The sequence below is a fragment of the Dipodomys spectabilis genome, unplaced genomic scaffold (assembly GCF_019054845.1).
Source record: "Dipodomys spectabilis isolate Male_0828 unplaced genomic scaffold, ASM1905484v1 ptg000036l, whole genome shotgun sequence".
Taxonomy (NCBI): Eukaryota; Metazoa; Chordata; class Mammalia; order Rodentia; family Heteromyidae; genus Dipodomys; species Dipodomys spectabilis.
In genome coordinates, this window is record NW_024870713.1 from 615,466 (window position 1) to 632,793 (window position 17,328).

Below are 17,328 nucleotides of genomic sequence, written 5' to 3' on the forward strand. Positions count from 1 at the left end.
AGAAAACCAGAAATGGTTCTGTGGTTCAGGTGGTAGACCGCTATCCTTGAGCTGAAGAGCTGAGGGACAGTGCCCAGGCCAGAGTTCAAGCCCCATGACTGAGAGGGGGGAAAAGAGTCTTATGGACTCTTCTCCCTGGGCTGGCTTTTTAAAATTAAAAAAAAAATTATAAAAATATTTATTGTCAAGGTGATGTACAGAGGGATTACAGTTACTTAGGTAAGGTAGTGAGTAAATTTCTTGTGGAACTTGTTACCCCCTCCCCTATTTTTCTCCCACATTTCCTACCCCCAACACATCCCCCACCAAGTTGTACAGATAATTTCCAACATATTGTCTTGTGAGTATCACTGTTGCATTGGTTCCTCCTTTGTGCCTGTCTGGGGCTTAAACTCGGGCTTCAGCACTCTCCCTGAGCTTTTTTGCTCAAGCCTAGTGCTCTACCACTTCAGCTTCAGACTTCCTTGACTGGACTGACTATGATTCTCAGATCTCAGCCTCTTGAGTAGCTAGGATAACATTCATGAGCCACTAGTGCCCAACTAGGGATTCTTTTTTTGTGTGTGTCAGTTGTGGGCCTTGAACTCTGGGCCTGAGCATTGTCCCTCAGCTCTTCAGCTCAAGGCTAGTGCTCTACCACTTGAGCTACAGCGCCACTTCCGCAACTAGGGATTCTTATATATCCCAAACTTTGAGAACAAGAGGCCCCTGAAGTATTCTTTATTTATTACCATTAATTTATTTTAAAAGTTTTATTTTGCTGAACCTGGTGAATTCAAAAGCTATATATTTTACTCTGTAAGGGTACATGATCTCATGGAGCTCATGTTTCTAGTAGAAGTAGCCAGTAAGCAAATAGGAAAAACAAATTCTATAAATTGAGGTGCATTTTTCCAGGCCTTTAACTCAGGGGCCTCAAGCTCCCTAAGCCGTTTACTCAGAATGGTCCTCTACCATGTAAGCCATGACTGAACTCCAAACCACAGTCCTCCAGGCAGGTCTTAGCAGCCTAAGTAGTTAGGGTTGTAAGTATGAGCAGTGGTGCCTGTCTTGAGATGCATTTTATATAGAAAAGAACAGGATGTGGATATGGTTTATTTGCATATATGAACAATGAAACCTGTTGAAATTATTTTAAGAAGAGGGAGTAGTGTGGGGAGACAGATGGAGGGGGTGCGGTTGATGGAAATACATTGCTTACATATGTGGAAATTTCACAGTGAAACCCTTTTGTATAACCAATGTTTGCTAATGAATAAAAGAGAAAAAGAACAGGGGACTATAAGCGAGACGGAGGTAAAGGAACCTCTTTTAGATTGCTCAAGAAAGGCTTCTCTAAGGAGGTGGCATTGAAGGTGTGTAGGAATGTTGGATGGATTGTTGGATCAATTGATATCATATGTAAAAGATAGCTCATCAAATATAAATTCTTCAGGCTGGGAAGATGGCTCAGCGGTAGAGTGCTTGCCTTGCATGCATGAGGCCCTGGGTTCAATTCCTCAGTACCACATAAGCAGAAAAAGCTGGAAGTGGCGCTATGGCTCAAGTGGTAGAGTGCTAGTATTGAGCTGAAGAGCTGAGGGACAGTGCAGGTCCAGAGGTCAGGTCCCACAACCGACAATAAATAAATAAACAAACAAACAAGCATTTGGGATTCAGTTAAGGGATGCCTTTCATTGTCTCAGTGCAGAAGTCCTCAAAGGAAAGGCTTATAAAACTACTTTGGGAAAGATGAATTATAATGTGTGTTTCTCACCTTTCTTTGGAAAAAGACAAAGAAAAAAAGCATTCTTGCACAAAAGGTCATGGTTTTCCCACAACATACAATTGTCACCTAAACAGCGACAATTGTAATATGTTGTCAAATAATTACAATTTTTTTCCTGTTTTCTCAGCATCTGATTGAAGACTTCTCAGAGCTCAGTGTTAGCTCTGAGAGAAGAAAAAAGCAATTTTAGGAGAGCAATTGAAAAATGCATTAGTTGGCAGCAATTTCTATCCATAAATAAACAGTAAGTTCTGGGCCTATGAGCTATGAGGCAAATAACTTTTGTGATAAATAATATATCTGATAATGGACAGCAGGAGAAAGCATGTTTTCCATTGAAAAGTTCAAAATGAAATGGAGTAAGTACGGGAAAAGGTTGCTCAGTATGGGGGACATATCCTTTGCTGAAAAAGCTGTAATTTGTCTTAATTTTCACTCTCTCCATGCCAGTTTGCAACATATACTTTCAAACTTTTTTTTTTTTTTTTTTTTGGGTCCGGTCGTGGGGCCTGACCTCTGGGCCTGGGCGCTGTCCCTCAGCTCTTCAGCTCAAGGCTAGCGCTCTACCACTTGAGCCACAGCGCCACTTCTGGCTTTTTTCTTTTTGCTTATGTGGTGCTGAGGAATCGAACCCAGGGCCTCATGCATGCAAGGCAAGTGCTCTGCCACTGAGCAACCTTACCAGCCCACTTTCAAACTTTTCTTGAAAAATCTTCTTTTATGTGAGATATATACTTGATAATTATAAAAAGCTCACCACCTTTATATATTAGAGATAAATAAACATAAAATCAAACCAGATAGATAAAGTTAAATGATTAAATCATAAGAATAAAGACACAGAATAATTGAACATTTGTGATCGAAATGGGGTGTAAGTCATTCATTTGGGGTACTGGCTGTAGAGAAGGCCCTATACTTGAATGCCAACTTTCAAAAGGGCGTATTCCTCAGACTCTAGGACTCTGGGTGATTGATGGAACAATATTTCATTTAACCTTTTCCACCCCACAGAAAGTCAAGTATGAGTATCCACATTTTATACTTAAATAAGCTCAAAAGGTTAACAAACTCCCCCAGGATCACAGAGCTTAGCTGGTATGTGAGTCATTGTAAATTGGATCAATAACCAGGGATTTCAGAATAAATGTCTAAAGGACTCTGGAGAATAGTCTGCTTTAAGCTGCTTCAAGCATCTCACTTGCTGGATGACAGAGATTCCAAGAATCCAGCTTTTGACCAAATGGAGCATCTATCTCAAAGGAGTAAGGCATCATTAGCTCCCCACCCCAACTCTCCCCCCCCCACTCTCTGCCCCTTCCTTCTCCCCATTATCCCCTTTGTCCCTAGCAGTCTGGGTGTTTGGCAGGTGCTAGATAGCAAATTATGTTTCTAAATAGTGCCTCCGTGGCCTAATAAAAAGCAGCTCCCACAGTATTAATCTGTAAGCAAGGGAATAATTAATGCATTTATTAAAGCAGATGATTTCAGAGGAGTTGGATTCCTGCTCTAAGCACAGCACCAATTCTTTTCTGCTTTTGGTTTTTGTTTGGAGTCTAGCTAACCGCATTATATCTTCATACCTGAACATTTTGCTGCCCTGTTTCATTTCCCTTTCTTAAATAGCAGCAGTTGTGCTGTTAACATTTAACTTTTATACGTAGGAGGTTTGGGGACAGGTTCGGAAAAAAATGCCAAGGAAGGAAGGAAGGTGGAACAGAAAGGATGTGAAGGGACTGTTCCATCCTCTAAGCTGGCAGGCCCTGGTCTTTATTGTTCCTAGTTTTTTTATTTTGTTTTTGTTTTTATTTTTGGTTGAGACGGACAGTTGTAGAATTAATTAACCGTAAAGGTCTATCTATTTATATCCAATTACTGTGCGTCCTTCGAAGGCTGGCTTCAGGTTTTAGTCACTGCGATGAAGCCTAGGTCCAGAGGTAGATGCCCACAGCCTTTGGCTGGATGAGCAAAGGGAGGGCATAGGGAAGGAGATGTCTGGGCAGTGCTGGTAAGAGACTGGAAGGAGAGTGTGAGGAAACCGGAAAGTCCATGTGTGATGGAGAGAGAGATGGAAAAGCGGCGTCCGGGGTCCGGAACTCGGAGCTGGAGAAAAGTGGGGCGAGGCAGTAGGGGACAGGCGAGACAAAGAGCATCGGCCCAGGCGGATCCACGGTGAGACCCGACGAAGAAGTGGCGGGGCAGGGAGGCGGACGCGCCAAGAAGGGGCGTGCCGGGGGGCGTGCGGGGCCGGGCGCTGCCGGACGCGGGGCGGAGGTCGGGGGCGCTGAGGAGGGCGGGCGAGCGAGCGCGAAGGTGGAGCGCGAGCTTGGCAAAGTTATTTGGCCTGAGCCCCGCCTGGCTCCGCGTGCTGGTGGCCGGAGGGCGGGCGGGACGGGACGGGAGGAGCGAAGCGGGGCTCGGCGGGGCTGAAACCCGAAACCTCCAGTCCTGGGCGCGGCGGGGAGGAAGGAAGCGGCGTCGGGGAGGCGGCCCGGCCGGGCCCTGAGCTGCCGTGGCGGCGGCTCTTGGGTGAGCACCGGGCCCCGGGGATGGGGGACACGGCCCAGGCGGGAAGGGTTGGCCCGGGATGGAGCCCTGCGGACTGCATTGTGCAGGGCCGGAGGGAGGCTGGGGCGCCAGCCCGCACCCCCTCTATCCACACCTCCCTGCCCCCATTACAATTTTCCCCGCCCCGCGCCCCTCTTGGGGGTTGGAGGCTGCCGGCCCGGCTGCGGTGCGCCAGGCTTTGCAGAGCTGGAGCCCTCCGTAGGGCGATCTTGGGGGCGCGACCCTCTCTCGGCGTGGAGCTTCTCCCCATTTGCCGGAGGGAGCCGTCCCCCTTTCCCTGGCGCTGCCTGAACCCCCCTGCAAGCCCCCCCCCCCCTCCGGGGAAGGGACAGCACTGATCGGTGCGTGCCCAACTTAGCTGATGAAGGCCGCGCCCCCCTGGAACCAACGGGCTCCACGACCTGCTTGGAGATAGGGATGTGGGGTCCTCGGCCACGACCCTGAGCTGGGATCTGTGAGGACCGGGTGAAAAGCTTTCTTCTCATCAGGATCCAGGGCGCCCTGAGCAAGGGCGGGAGGCGCGCTCCGAAAAGTCTCCAGCCTGGTGGGGTGGGCATCTCTGACCCTCAGCTCTGCAAAAAAAGAAAATTGATTTGCTTTTAGAGGGTCGGGGAGCACTTGGTCAGTGCTCAGTCCCCTAGAGTCAGCTCTTGATCCCCGCACAATCCTTGGATCAAGGCATGTGAGGAGAGAACGGCTGCGGGTCGCTGGGGTGATTTGCGCTTGGGAGTGGTTTGCTCACCCTCCCCACGCAGCCGGGCATTGGCATCACCGGATAGCCCAGCTTGGAGACTCTTAATTTTCCTCATTGTTCCTTTGATTCCTTTTGCAAAGTGCTTTCAATTGCAAGTCATTTGATCCTTCTGCTTGTAAAGGAGGAAGGTGGTGTGTGGTCTTGGAGGGAAGGGATCTCAGTTCCACCGTCTGTCTAGTGGGGATACTGATAATATCAAGCGAACCTGTCCCAGGTGCTGGAAGCTGCAGAAGCATTACATTCCTGTGTCTCCTCCCTGTATCGGCCCAGATGTAGCCTGGCCTCTTCTACTGACCTAGACCTCTACATGAACTCGACAGATAGGTGTTTTTCCTATATAATGCTTTTTCGTCCATATATAGCTTTCTCTCTAGGCTCTCCAGGAGAGGGGACACAGCCTTAGGTCACACCATCTGGACTCTTCATGTTACTCTAACCTCTTCCGGATTGCCATTTCTTTCCCTAGACCACACCCATCTTATTCTATACTTCTGAAATGTTGAAACTCCAATACTCTCCTCCTCCTCCCCCTCCTCCTCCTCCTCCCCCTCCTCCTCCTCCTCCTCTTCCTCGTTCTAATCCTCCTTCTTCCCAAACTGAGATTAAACACAGGGCCTCTTGTGTAAAAGGCAATCACTCCATGATTTAGCCATGACCTCCCTTTTGATTTTATTCTGTTTTAAAGATAGGGTCTCTGTACCTTCTGGGCTGGCTTGGAACTGAGTGTCCTTTTGTCTCTGCTGGGAGGGAGCTTGGGTTACAGGGCTGTTCCACTAAATGGGGCTTCATATACACCTTTTGAATTCATTCACAAGACACCCCTGTGAAGTGCAATTGTTAGCCCTCTAGATGGGCAAGGAATCTGAGAGGCAGGGGAGGTGAAGTACTCTGCTGGCTTAGTAAGCAGTCAAGATTGAGGTCAGCCTTTTGACTTGGCAGTGCTTTCTTGCTGATACACTAAATGGGGGTCCTATAATTCAGGACTTCTCCCTGACCTACTTCTCTGCCATGATCGTGAATGATATGAAACCTCCTCAGAAAGAAGCCTGCTTGGCATTTAGGAACTGAACCTAAAGGGTTAGGTCTCCAAATGTATATCCTTGTGTTGTATCCCATGCACTGGGAGTCCTCTAAGAGAGGAGATGCAATACTGAGTGGGCAGAGAAGTGTGAACTCTGTTGGGGGGAAACATGTATTGAACTTGCTCTGACTTACGTGTCAGCCAGAAGAGTTCTGTGATATCTGTCACCCCTAGGGCCAGTTAGCAAGTGTAAGCTCAGGAAGCAGATGGGCAAGAGGTTTGGGCTGGGCAGGGTACAGATTGTAGCCCTCAAAAGGAGGCCTGTATAGGTACCACAAGGCACATTTCTACCATGTTTTTAAAAAGTGGCACCTAATTCAAAACATTTTTTAAACATGCAGGGTAACTATTTGTGGCCTGCAGACTGCTGGTTTGCTAGTTAGACTGTAGGAAACACCATCTTTCTGAAGTACAATAAAGTGAGATTGATGGGGGACAAGTAGTGTCTTCTTGCTGTTTTTCTTTAAGAACAGCAACAACAAAAAAATCAACAAAGCTAGAGATGATTATCAACAGTGCCTGCAGTTCTGGTGCCTGCAGTTCAGAGGGGCAATTGAACATTTCATTCATTCAATCAGCACTAATTTTACCTATGCTGCTGGTCCTGCCCCAAGAGGCAATGCTTATAACATTGTAATCTATCTCCATGGTCATTTTCCATTCTCAGCAGGGGAGAGGATAGCATTAGTGGCAAATGTGTTTGTGGACCTCTGGGAACATGAAGGAGTGAGATTTCAGTTTGCCAAGGGAATGCATATGGAGATACATTTGAATTGTAATTTGCCTTGTGTTTATTTCTTACTCAAGTCATGGGGGAGTAAGAACTATGCTAAGAATGTAAGCTGAAGTAGGACCACCTGCATCTCAACGCTTTCCTGTACAACACCTGACCTTGGGTACATGAACAGCATGCCTAGAATATAGTCAATTTTTATGAATATGAGTTCTTATAAATTATTTTACTTCCTTCCTTCCTTCCTTCCTTTCGTGTGTGTGTGTGTGTGTGTGTGTGTGTGTGTGTGTGTGTGTGTGTATGTGTGTGTGTGCCAGTCCTGGGTCTTGAACTCAGGGCCTGGGTGCTGATGGTGAGCTATTTTGCTCAAGGCTAGCCCTCTATTACTTGAGCCACAGCTCCATTTCCAACATGTTTGTGATTAATTGGAGACATGTCTCATGGACTTTTTTCCCCCCACAGTCTGGCTTCAAACCACAATCCTCAGATCTCAGCCTTCTAGGTAGCTAGGATTACAGTGCCTAGCATTATAAAAGATTTTTTTTTTGAATGCAGAAATATTCAGGGAAAGAAATAAAGGCTTCTTCTACTTCTCCCCTCCCTCTCCCTACCTCTGAGCTAATCATTGACCATGTATTTCTTTCTGGTCTTTTTCAATGTGTCAGTGTATGCCCCACTAAGTCTGGATTTATAAGTGAATATATGATGCATAGTTTATTGACATTATACAGCACAAGACATAATAATATTACCTACATTTCTAACTGTAGGACCAGCCTAAAAATATTGAGTATCTTTTTTAAAATATATATGCAAATTCATGCAATAGGGCTCTGTGATTTACCTTTTCCATTTAACAATGTAACTGGAAAGACTTTCAGCATCGGTAACAGATACCACTTCATTCTCTTTAACAGGTGCATAGTATACATTTCATGATGTTAGACTGACACATTCCCCTGTTGATGGACTTTGTGTTTATTTTCAATTTCATTTATATGTGTGTCTTCATTTATCTGTGTCCATAGTATTTCTGGATAAAAATTATGCCTGGAAATGGAATGAGTGGACCAAAGATAAAGCAAAGTTGTCTTTGTTTATTAAGGCCTGAGAGATTGTACAGAAAGAGTTTTAGTGTTTTTTTTTTTTTTCTGGTCCTGGGTCTAGAACTCTGGACTTGGGTGCTGTCCTTTAGCTTCTTTCGTCCAGGCTAGCACTCCACTGTTTGAGCAACAGTGATACTTCTGGCTTTTTCTGAATAGTATATTGAAGATAAGATTCTTATGGCCTTTCCTGCCCAGGCTGGCTTTGAACTGCAATCCTCACATCTCAGTCTCCTGAGTAGCTAGGATTACAAGCTGTAGCCATCAGCACCTGGCAAGAGTTTTAATTAATTTTTATTTACATTTACTTGTTTGGGGAGAGGTATAGTCAAAAAGTACAGCATTCAAAATTCATAAATGGTAACTACCTACCTTTATACCCCAACCGTTTATTTTCTTTTTGGAATACATTGATTTTGCCAGTTTTTGTCTTCTTTCAGAGAGAATCCAGGCACCTATATGCAAAATAATATATACCTTTCACTATTTCCATTTTAAAAATAACTATGCTATGCCCTTTTCTGTATATGACATTTAAAAATCTTTAAAATGTTATTTGAGAACATTGTATCATGTATATTCATTCTAAATGCTGATAGATTCTTCTAAGTTTATCCTTAAAAAAATCAGCTTGCATTTCCTCTAATTTCTCTCACTGCTTGGCCAAATCCTTTGCCAATTTTTCTGTTGAGTTGTTTGTAATTTCATCAATGTATGAGGGTCTCTCTAAATTCTGGACTTTAATCCTTCTCTTGTTAATAAATGCAGTGTCATTTGCCTGTAGGTCTTTTCTCAGGTTGGCCTATCATACCTCTGTGCAGAAGTATTTCACTTTTATGAAGTAAACCTCTGTCATTTCCTTTCCTGCCTTCAAGTTGTCTGTCTTGCTTTTAGGAAGTCCTCTCCTATTTCAAAACTAAAATTTCTAAATTTCCTCTTTATTTTTCCTTTGCTTAAAATATTTAAAAATATTTTAAACCACTGGGTTTTTTTCTTCTCAGGTTTTCCTTTTTCCTCTTCTCCATGTAAAGTGGGGCAGGATTTGCATCTGTCTGGAAGCTTCTTTAGCTAATCTATAATTTCTTTTATGTGTGCGCATGTGTATGTGTGTTTGCATGCGTGTGTTGGTACTGGGGTAGAACTCAGAATCTGATTTTCTTGCCCAGGCTGGCTTTGAACTGTGATCCTCGGATTTCAGCCTACCCAGTAGCTAGGATTATAGATGTGAACCACTGGTTCCTTTCACGTTTTTTTTTTTGTTCATCATGGGGCTTGAACTCAGGGCCCGAGTGCTGTCCCTGAGCTTTTTCACTCAAGGCTAGCTAGCACTCTACTACTTTGAGCCATAGTGCCACTTCTGGTAGTTTCATGGAGTTTTTGGTCCAGGGTGGCTTTGAACTGGGATCCTCAGATTCTTTGACTTTTGAAGGGACTTTTTCACTTCATCTTAAGATGCATACATCTCTGGGCAGGCAGAGCAGGAGCAAGGGTGTTGTCGACAGCAGGAGCAGTGTGCAGTCACAGGAGTGGACAGAAGCAATGAGTATTTGGAGAGCTGGGAGTGGTTTGGCATAGCAGATATGGAGGGCATCTGTCAATGAATAAATTCTGCGGGTGTAGGGAATCACATGGCTTGATCAGGCCTGTGTAGGAAGAGATCAATCTGGAAACAGTGAGGAAGACAGCTTGGCATGGGGGCGAGCTGAAAGATAAGAAGATGAGATCGAAACATCTAGAAGGAATCCTGGGGAAAGAGGGTGAGACTCTGAGAGGGGTAATGGAATTAAGGATGGAGTTTTGAGTGAGACTCTAGTGGTACACTGGTTATCTGCCATAGAAAATGGAATAGACAAGCAATTACTGCTTCCCATACATCATTTCATTCAATCCTCGTGAGTATATATGGAAAGCCAAGACTTAGATACATTCATTCCCCAAGGTCACACAGAAAGTATCATTCATGGCCTTAGCCCAATGGGCATTATCTGGCAAAATTGCTATAAGATATCCTAGGTTTCTGTCATCAGAGATTGGACAGAGATTGATTGATCGATTGATTGATTGATTGATTTAGGTCATGGGGCTTGAACTCAAGATCTTGTCCCTGAACTCTTTTTGCTCTATCACTTTGAGCCACAGTGCCACTTCCAGTTTTCTGATGGTTAATTGGAGGTAAGAATCTCATGCACTTTTCCTGCCCAGGCTGACTTCAAACCATGATCCTCAGATCTCAGCCTCCTTAGCGGCTAGGATTACAGGCATGAGCTACCGGCACCTGACTGGACAGTGATGTTTATGGTCTAAGCATATGTGATGAAATCCATTTTGTACACATCACATCTGAGGAGCCTGGGTGTCACATATAGGAGAAAACATGTACCAGATGCACAGACTTGACCCTGGGGCTTAGGAGATTGTCAAGGCTCTAAGATGGGAGAGTTGTGTGTCTATATTCATGCAGGCCTGTATGACCAGGTGGTGTGAACAGGATGGATCTCCAGGGAAACTCAAGAACAGCTAGTATAACACAGAGAAGAGATGTTTCAGGGACTACAGTTAATTTCTTCTGTAAAGGAAGAATAAGGAATAAATTGTTCCAAGGCTATCTTGGGAATTAGTAACACAGGGTAGGAAGATTCGCAGGTGAGCAAGACTGGGAAGGAACTAAGGAGAGGGCAGGATGAGTGAATCCAAGGGAAGAGTGAGTTTCAGGAAGGAAATCAGAGCATTCAAATGTGTCAGATGCTCCAGAGGGCTCAAAGAAGGCCAATTGGATTTGGCTAGCAGGTGGTTTCGCCCAAAACAGAGTCCCATTTTGAACCTGGCTAGGGGCCTTCTGTATGGTTCGTATTCTTAACTGTCTTCTGCATGCCCCATTGAAGCTCTAGTATTGGCAAGTAAGGACAAGGTCTGGTGATGGCAGATTGGAAATTTGTATTTTTCCCACAATTAAGTGTGTGGCTGTGAATAACAAACTTCACCTCTTCTGGCTTCGGTTTCACCATTTGCAAAATGATACCAGAAGAATGAATTACCTTGAAGTTCTGTTTTATTTCTAAAATGTTGGCATACTTAAGAGATCAATGTTTCCAATCACATCTTTCCACCACGGTTAACCACAGCCCATATCCAAGCCTTCATTTTTACTTGGCTTATAGCAGAAATATACTAACTGGTGTTCCTGCCTCCTTGCATGCCTTCTGCAGTCTGTCCTTCATCCACTGGGGGAATGACCCTTTTAAAGCATAAGTCATTCATCTGTCTATATTGGCTTCTTATTGTTTGTGAGAGTTAATTCATATTGCACATTGACCTGTGTAATTCAGCCCCTCCATAACTCCATTTACCTTTCTGCCATTCTCTCATTCCTTCCCAGGTCTATTTCTGTTATTTAAACATGCAAATTCATTCTGGCCTCTGGATCTCCTTTGGCCTAAAATTCCTTTCATTATTATCTGGTCTCTAAATGTCACTTCCTTGGAGAGCCTTCCCTGACTATTCACGCTCAGCCACCCTCCCATTGCTCCCCCCTTACCCTGTGCTGTGGGTTGGAGGTGGATTGTTACCCACAGGGTTCTTGTGTTAGAAGCTTCCCCAGTGTGATGAGACTTTTAAAAGGTAGGGCTTTATGGGAAGTGCGTAGGTCATTGGTGACATTACCCTAGAGGGATTAAATAGTTCTCTTAGGAGCCCTTGTTAGTTCCCTCAACAGCGAGTTGCTTCCTCTCAAGTGTGTTTGCCCAGCGCCATCTAGGGATGGGCAGAGCCTGCTTCATGGTATGTGGACTTTTAACCTACTGTTCTATGAGCTAAACAAACTTCTTTTCTTTATACAACATCCAGTCCCAAGTATTTAATTATAGCAACAGAAAACAGACATATGTACCCTGTTCCATTTTTCTTCATAGTGGAATTATTTTATGCATTTATTATTTACAGCCTGTTTTCCCTCTCCTAAATGTTGGCTTTGGCTTATCTTGCTTCATGTTATGCCTCAGTTGTAGAGACTGCTGAATAGCTCAGTGAGGAATGAAAAGGAGGAAGGTGACTGGAAGGTAAGAATATAGGAATGTCTGAAGATCAGTGGCAGTGTGGCTGTCATGAGGAAGGAGCCAGGGTATTTCTTGTGTTGCTCAAGGCATGTATCATAGGTGAGGCCATTGGAGAAAATGTATTCAGAACAAATACACCCATAATCCATTTAAAAATAATATTCTTGAAACTGAGCCTGACTTTCGGTCTTCCCAGAGTAGAGATCCCTGAACTCAAGATTTGTGTGTGTGTAGATGTGCGCTCGCATGTGCGCACACACACATGTGCGTGTGCATGCATGTACTCATACATGCACATGCACCAGTCCTGGGGCTTAAACTCAGGGCCTGGGTGTCGTCCTTGAGCTTTTTTTTTTTTTTAAGGCTAGTGCTCAGCCACAGCTCCATTTCCAGCTTTTTTGGTGTTTAGTTGGAGATGAAAGTGTCACAGACTTTCCTGCCCCATCTAGCTTTGAACCTTGATCCTTAGATCTCAGTCTCCTGAGTAGCTAGGATTATAGGTGTGAGCCACCAGCGCCCCCACTCCCTTCTCTCTCACTCACTCACTATACTTTTTCTTCAGTTACTTTTCAAGGTGTCTTGGGTTTATATCCAGGCCAGCCTGGACATAGAGCCTCCTACCTACAACCTCCCACATAGCTGGGTTGGCAGATGTCAGAACCATGCTGTTACTGGTTGGTACAAGGTCTTGTTAACTTTTTGCCTGGACTGTTATCAGATCATAATCTTCCTTGCTTATCTTGTGATAGAAGTAATATCTCAGTCTTATTCTCAGCATAGTTGGGCTGGCAGATGACAGAGCCATGCTGTTACTGGTTGGTATGAGGTCTTGTTAACTTTTTGCCAGGACTGTAATCAAATCATAATCCTCCTAATCTCCACCTTCCAAGTAACTGGGAGTATAGTTATAGGGATGTAACTTTGTGCCAAACTCTAAATACAATGAAGATTTAAACTTAGTTGAGAAAATTTTTTTTTAAAAAGTCTGTTTTAACAATATGTTCTTAATTTGCTTGACTATATGAGGGTAATGAGTGTAAAAAATAAGGGTAAAATTCCGTTAGTATAGTAATCATTGCTTATCTTGTGATAGAAGTAATCATCGCAGTCTTATTCTCAGCATAGCTTCTGTCTTTGGTCTCTTACATGTACATGCATAAGTATGTGTTACTATTACTTTTTGATCCGTTTAGTAAGCACACATAATAAGAAGTACTGTTTCTACAGAGCAAGGTCTTTAGATCTCATTACTTTGGACGTTCTGGGCTGGCTATTTCTTTGTCACAGGGGGGCTGTCCTGTGTCTTATAGGATGTGTAGCATATTCTTGGTGTTAGATGTCATTAGCATCTTCTGGCTGTCCCTCAGGTGGGGAATGCCAGATCCAATGTTCCCTGACTAAGGTGCAAAAATCACCCCTCCCTGGGGGAGTATTTGGATTGGACTGTTATCTAGAGTCTTTTGTTTAGGCTTTTCAGATGCTCCCTAGCCATCCTCGTTTTCTTTGCTGACATTGTTTGAGGTTTTCTGCTTAAATCAATGGAATTTGCTCTTGGGGAGAAGGGATCATGAGCCAAAAGAAATGGGACATCAGTTATCATAGTCACAAATGGAGGTAATTTGAAATACCCTGTTTCTCACTCAGCTGATCTCAAGTGCCTATGCTTCTTACTGGCTTGGGTACCGGTGCGGTTCCTGAGGCAGCTTGGCATAGGCACGGGACATCATTCTGCACTTGCACTTGAGATCTTGAAACCCTGAATCTCTGATGGAGTCAGGGAAGTTTCCATTCTGCATTTTCTAGCAATGTATGCTTTCTTCTTCTATTTCATCCAGTTTAGTAATCAAATGAAACCTCTTTGGCTTTAATTAAAATTTGGAAGGGAAAAATTGACTCTTTCATGTCTTAACTTATTTAAACATTTTTGGGGGATTATCTTGGGAATATCCACTTTATTAACTACTTTTATCTATGTTACCTCAGTTATCTCTCTTTGTAATCATTTGTACAGTAGATTGATTATTTATTTTTCCTTATGGAGAGATTGAGGCTTAAATCAGATTGGTTAAGAGATCCAAGCTCATGTGGAATTCAAATCTTCAGTGAAGATTCCAAGGTCCACATTATTCGCATATGTTACAGGCATGTTAGCTTTTCATTGCTATTACAGAATACCTGCGATTTACAGCTTAATGGTGGAAAGATTGATTTTGGCTCACAGTCTCAGAAGTTTAATCCATGGTAGCTGGTTCCACTGTTTCTGGACCAGTGGCAAGGCAGAATATCCTGCTGATGAGGGCATAGTGGAGCAAAGCAGCTTACCTCTTGGTGTCCAGGAAGCAGAGACAGACAGACAGACAAACAGACAGACAGACAGAAACTGAGAGACAGACACTGGGAGAGACTGAGAAATTGGGGTCAGGGTATATACTTTGAATGCACTCCCCCAGTGACCCACTAATCAGCCCCAATCAACCACTTCCTAATAACCTGCTGCATGATGAATCCATTGATGGATCAATACAAATCCTTTTCCCAAAACTCTATATGTGAACTAAGCTTTTAATGCATGAGCCTTTGGGGGAGACATTTCAAGCTTAAACCATAAAAAAGTGTGTGGAAAATATAAAACATTTCATTTTCTCAGCTTGCAAAGTGCTGTTAGGAAACCAAAGGAGAAACTAAGGAAGCATCTGTAAGCCATCAGGAAGGAAGAACATCCTTACCTAAAATAAAAACACATTACTGAAATGATAAAATATAAAAGGAAAACTACAGGTAGTAAGGGATGGTAATGCTAAGGGCCTCATCATGGTAGACTGTTCCAGAAAAGCCCTTCTGAACTTGATCAAGCTTTCCTAGGCTCCTCTGTGGCTCTTTAAGAATCTCTTCAAGGGGGGAGGATTGGGTGGGGGGGGGGGTATGGGAAGGGATGGGAAGGAGAAACAAAGGAGGATGCAACAATGCTTGATAAGAAATATACTCATTATCTTGCCCATGTAATTGTAACCCTTCTGTATAGTACTTTCACAATTAAAAAAAAAAAGAATCTCTTCAATTGGAGGCAGTACCCCACAAAAAACTTCACAGCAAAGCTCTAGAGAATGAATAACAATGTAAAAAATGAATTTGAATTTTCCTGACCATAAAAGCATATATAACATTTATTTGGTTTACAGACAATGCTTGGTTAGGATGGCCCCTTGCAGTAACTGCCACCCACAGTTTGGGAATGTCTGACCTAGGGCATCTGATCTGTGTGGTTTGGTAGTTTGTAGAGGAAATAAAAAATAAAGGGAAGCACAATAGTCAAGAAATAGCAGTGCTGTTTTGTTGTTCAGACCCTGCAGGTATCTTCTGCATAGACACCTATATTCTGCAGGAAATCTCATGTTCTCACACTTGGCCTATGGGAACATTCAGTCCAAACCAAACTTATTTGCCCACCATTTTGGTGATCGAATGAGACTCAGCAATCTTTGCTTTTGAAATCAGCAGTTTATGCTGGGCTCTGGTGGCTCATACCTATAATCTTACCTACTCAGGAGGCTGAGATCTGAGGATCTTGGTTCAAAGCAAGCCCTGGCAGGAAAGTCTGTGAGACTCTTATCTCCACCAGGAAATTGGAAGTGGTGCTGTGGCTCAAGTGGTCGAGTGCTCACCTTGAGCTGAAGAGCTAAGGGACAGCACCCAGTTCCAGAGCTCAAGCCCCATGACCGAAAAAAAAAATCAGCAGTTTCCCTCTTAATGCTTTATATATTAAAGCTAGATGTTGAGTTCTGGACTGTTTCATTTTCTTTTTCCTGTGTATTTGGAGCATGTCACTGTTGTCTGAGGAGAAAAACAGCCTTCCTCCACAGACAGGAGGAAATATTCCTGTGCAACAGAGTGCATGATGGAGACCTTTGCAGTGAAGCCCTTCCTTGGCAAACTGCTCTTACTTTGCACCCTACTGCTGAACTGGGCAGGGTAAGTGCAGGTGAGGATACTCTCTACATAACTAAAGATTGGAGCACGTTGGAAAAAAGCATTAAAAAGTGATCAGACCTGCAAGACACAGTTGGCAGCAAAGAAACTAACACCATCTTTATCAGTCTTATAGGCATCAGTTTTCAGATCATGGAATGATGGCTCACTGTCGTAACCCCCTCCCTGAGGGACTGTGGGCAAGCTAACATTGTTCTTTGAGTTCTCAAAAAGGAAGCAATTGCATTAGAATTCATTGCTAAGGTCTGCTTCAAGTAAAATTCCACATAGCTTAAAAATTCAGTCATCTTGAACCATTACATTTGTATATTTTGTTGTAAGATATAGAGAACTATATAACAGATTTACACAAATTTTGCTTACAGACCTAACATAAAGATTTTAATGTTTTAAGCTAGTAAAATTCCACTAATTTAGAAAACTTGGTTATCAAGGAAGAGGCATTTCTGGAAAGTTAGCCTGCTTTTAGTGCATTTGTGGAAAGAAACATTATCAGAGGCTCTCTTGGGAGACTATATTGAAGACTGAACTCAGCTTTGTGCTTGCTGGGAAAGTGATCTACCATTGGAGCCATGACCTTAATCTTTTTGCATTTAGTTTTGTTTTTCAAACAGTCTTGTACCAACTTTGCCTGAGTCAGCTTGGAACTGTGATCATCCAACCTCTTTCCAGAATAGCTGGGATTATAGGCATATACCACCTGCTCACCCTCCTTCTTAAAGATGAGAATCTCTGATTCTGTTTAGGTTTATCATGGAAAATGGTAGTCACATTGGAATGTAGTCATTTGCACTAGGGCTAGAGGAGAATGGGATAATGGAAGGGAAAGTGATGCATTGATAAATAAAAACCCCATAGCACCAGTGCTTACCAGCAGTTTGACTGGGCTGATCGTTAGAGTTTGCATCTCTTAATTTCTCTTCTCACTGTTGACTTACCTATGTATCAACTTAGATTTATGTGAAGTGAATTCTACTCTTAAGGGCTTTGCCAAGAAGGGTGACAAGCTGTGCCTATCTTTACAGCTCATTGGGTGACATGCCTGCTTCAGGCTTCTCTCTCTGCATGGGACCTCTGGCCACATGGTTCAAAAATGATGATCTCAGCCAGGCACCAATAGCTCACACTTGTAATCCTTAGCTACTCAGAAAGCTGAGATCTCAGGATTGCAGTTTGAAGACAGCCCAGGTAGAAAGGTCCATGAGACTCTGATCACCAATTAGTCAGCAAAAATCCAGAAGGGGAGCCGTGGCTTAAGTGCCAGCCTTAAGTGAAAAAGCTC

General features: G+C 43.5%; 1 protein-coding gene across 2 annotated transcripts in view; it reads left to right on the forward strand.

Moving 5' to 3' along the window:
- The first annotated feature begins 3,876 nt into the window (after nt 1–3,876).
- The window catches only part of Gpr161 (G protein-coupled receptor 161), a 38,253-nt gene continuing 24,801 nt past the window's right edge, over nt 3,877–17,328 (forward strand). The window contains exon 1 of one of the 2 annotated variants that reach the window (XM_042677345.1): nt 3,877–3,940. The gene's annotated coding sequence lies outside the window, so the exon portion shown is untranslated. Of the gene's footprint in view, nt 3,941–4,215; nt 4,298–17,328 lie in introns of those variants that run through there. The other variant, XM_042677344.1, reaches the window with a different exon arrangement.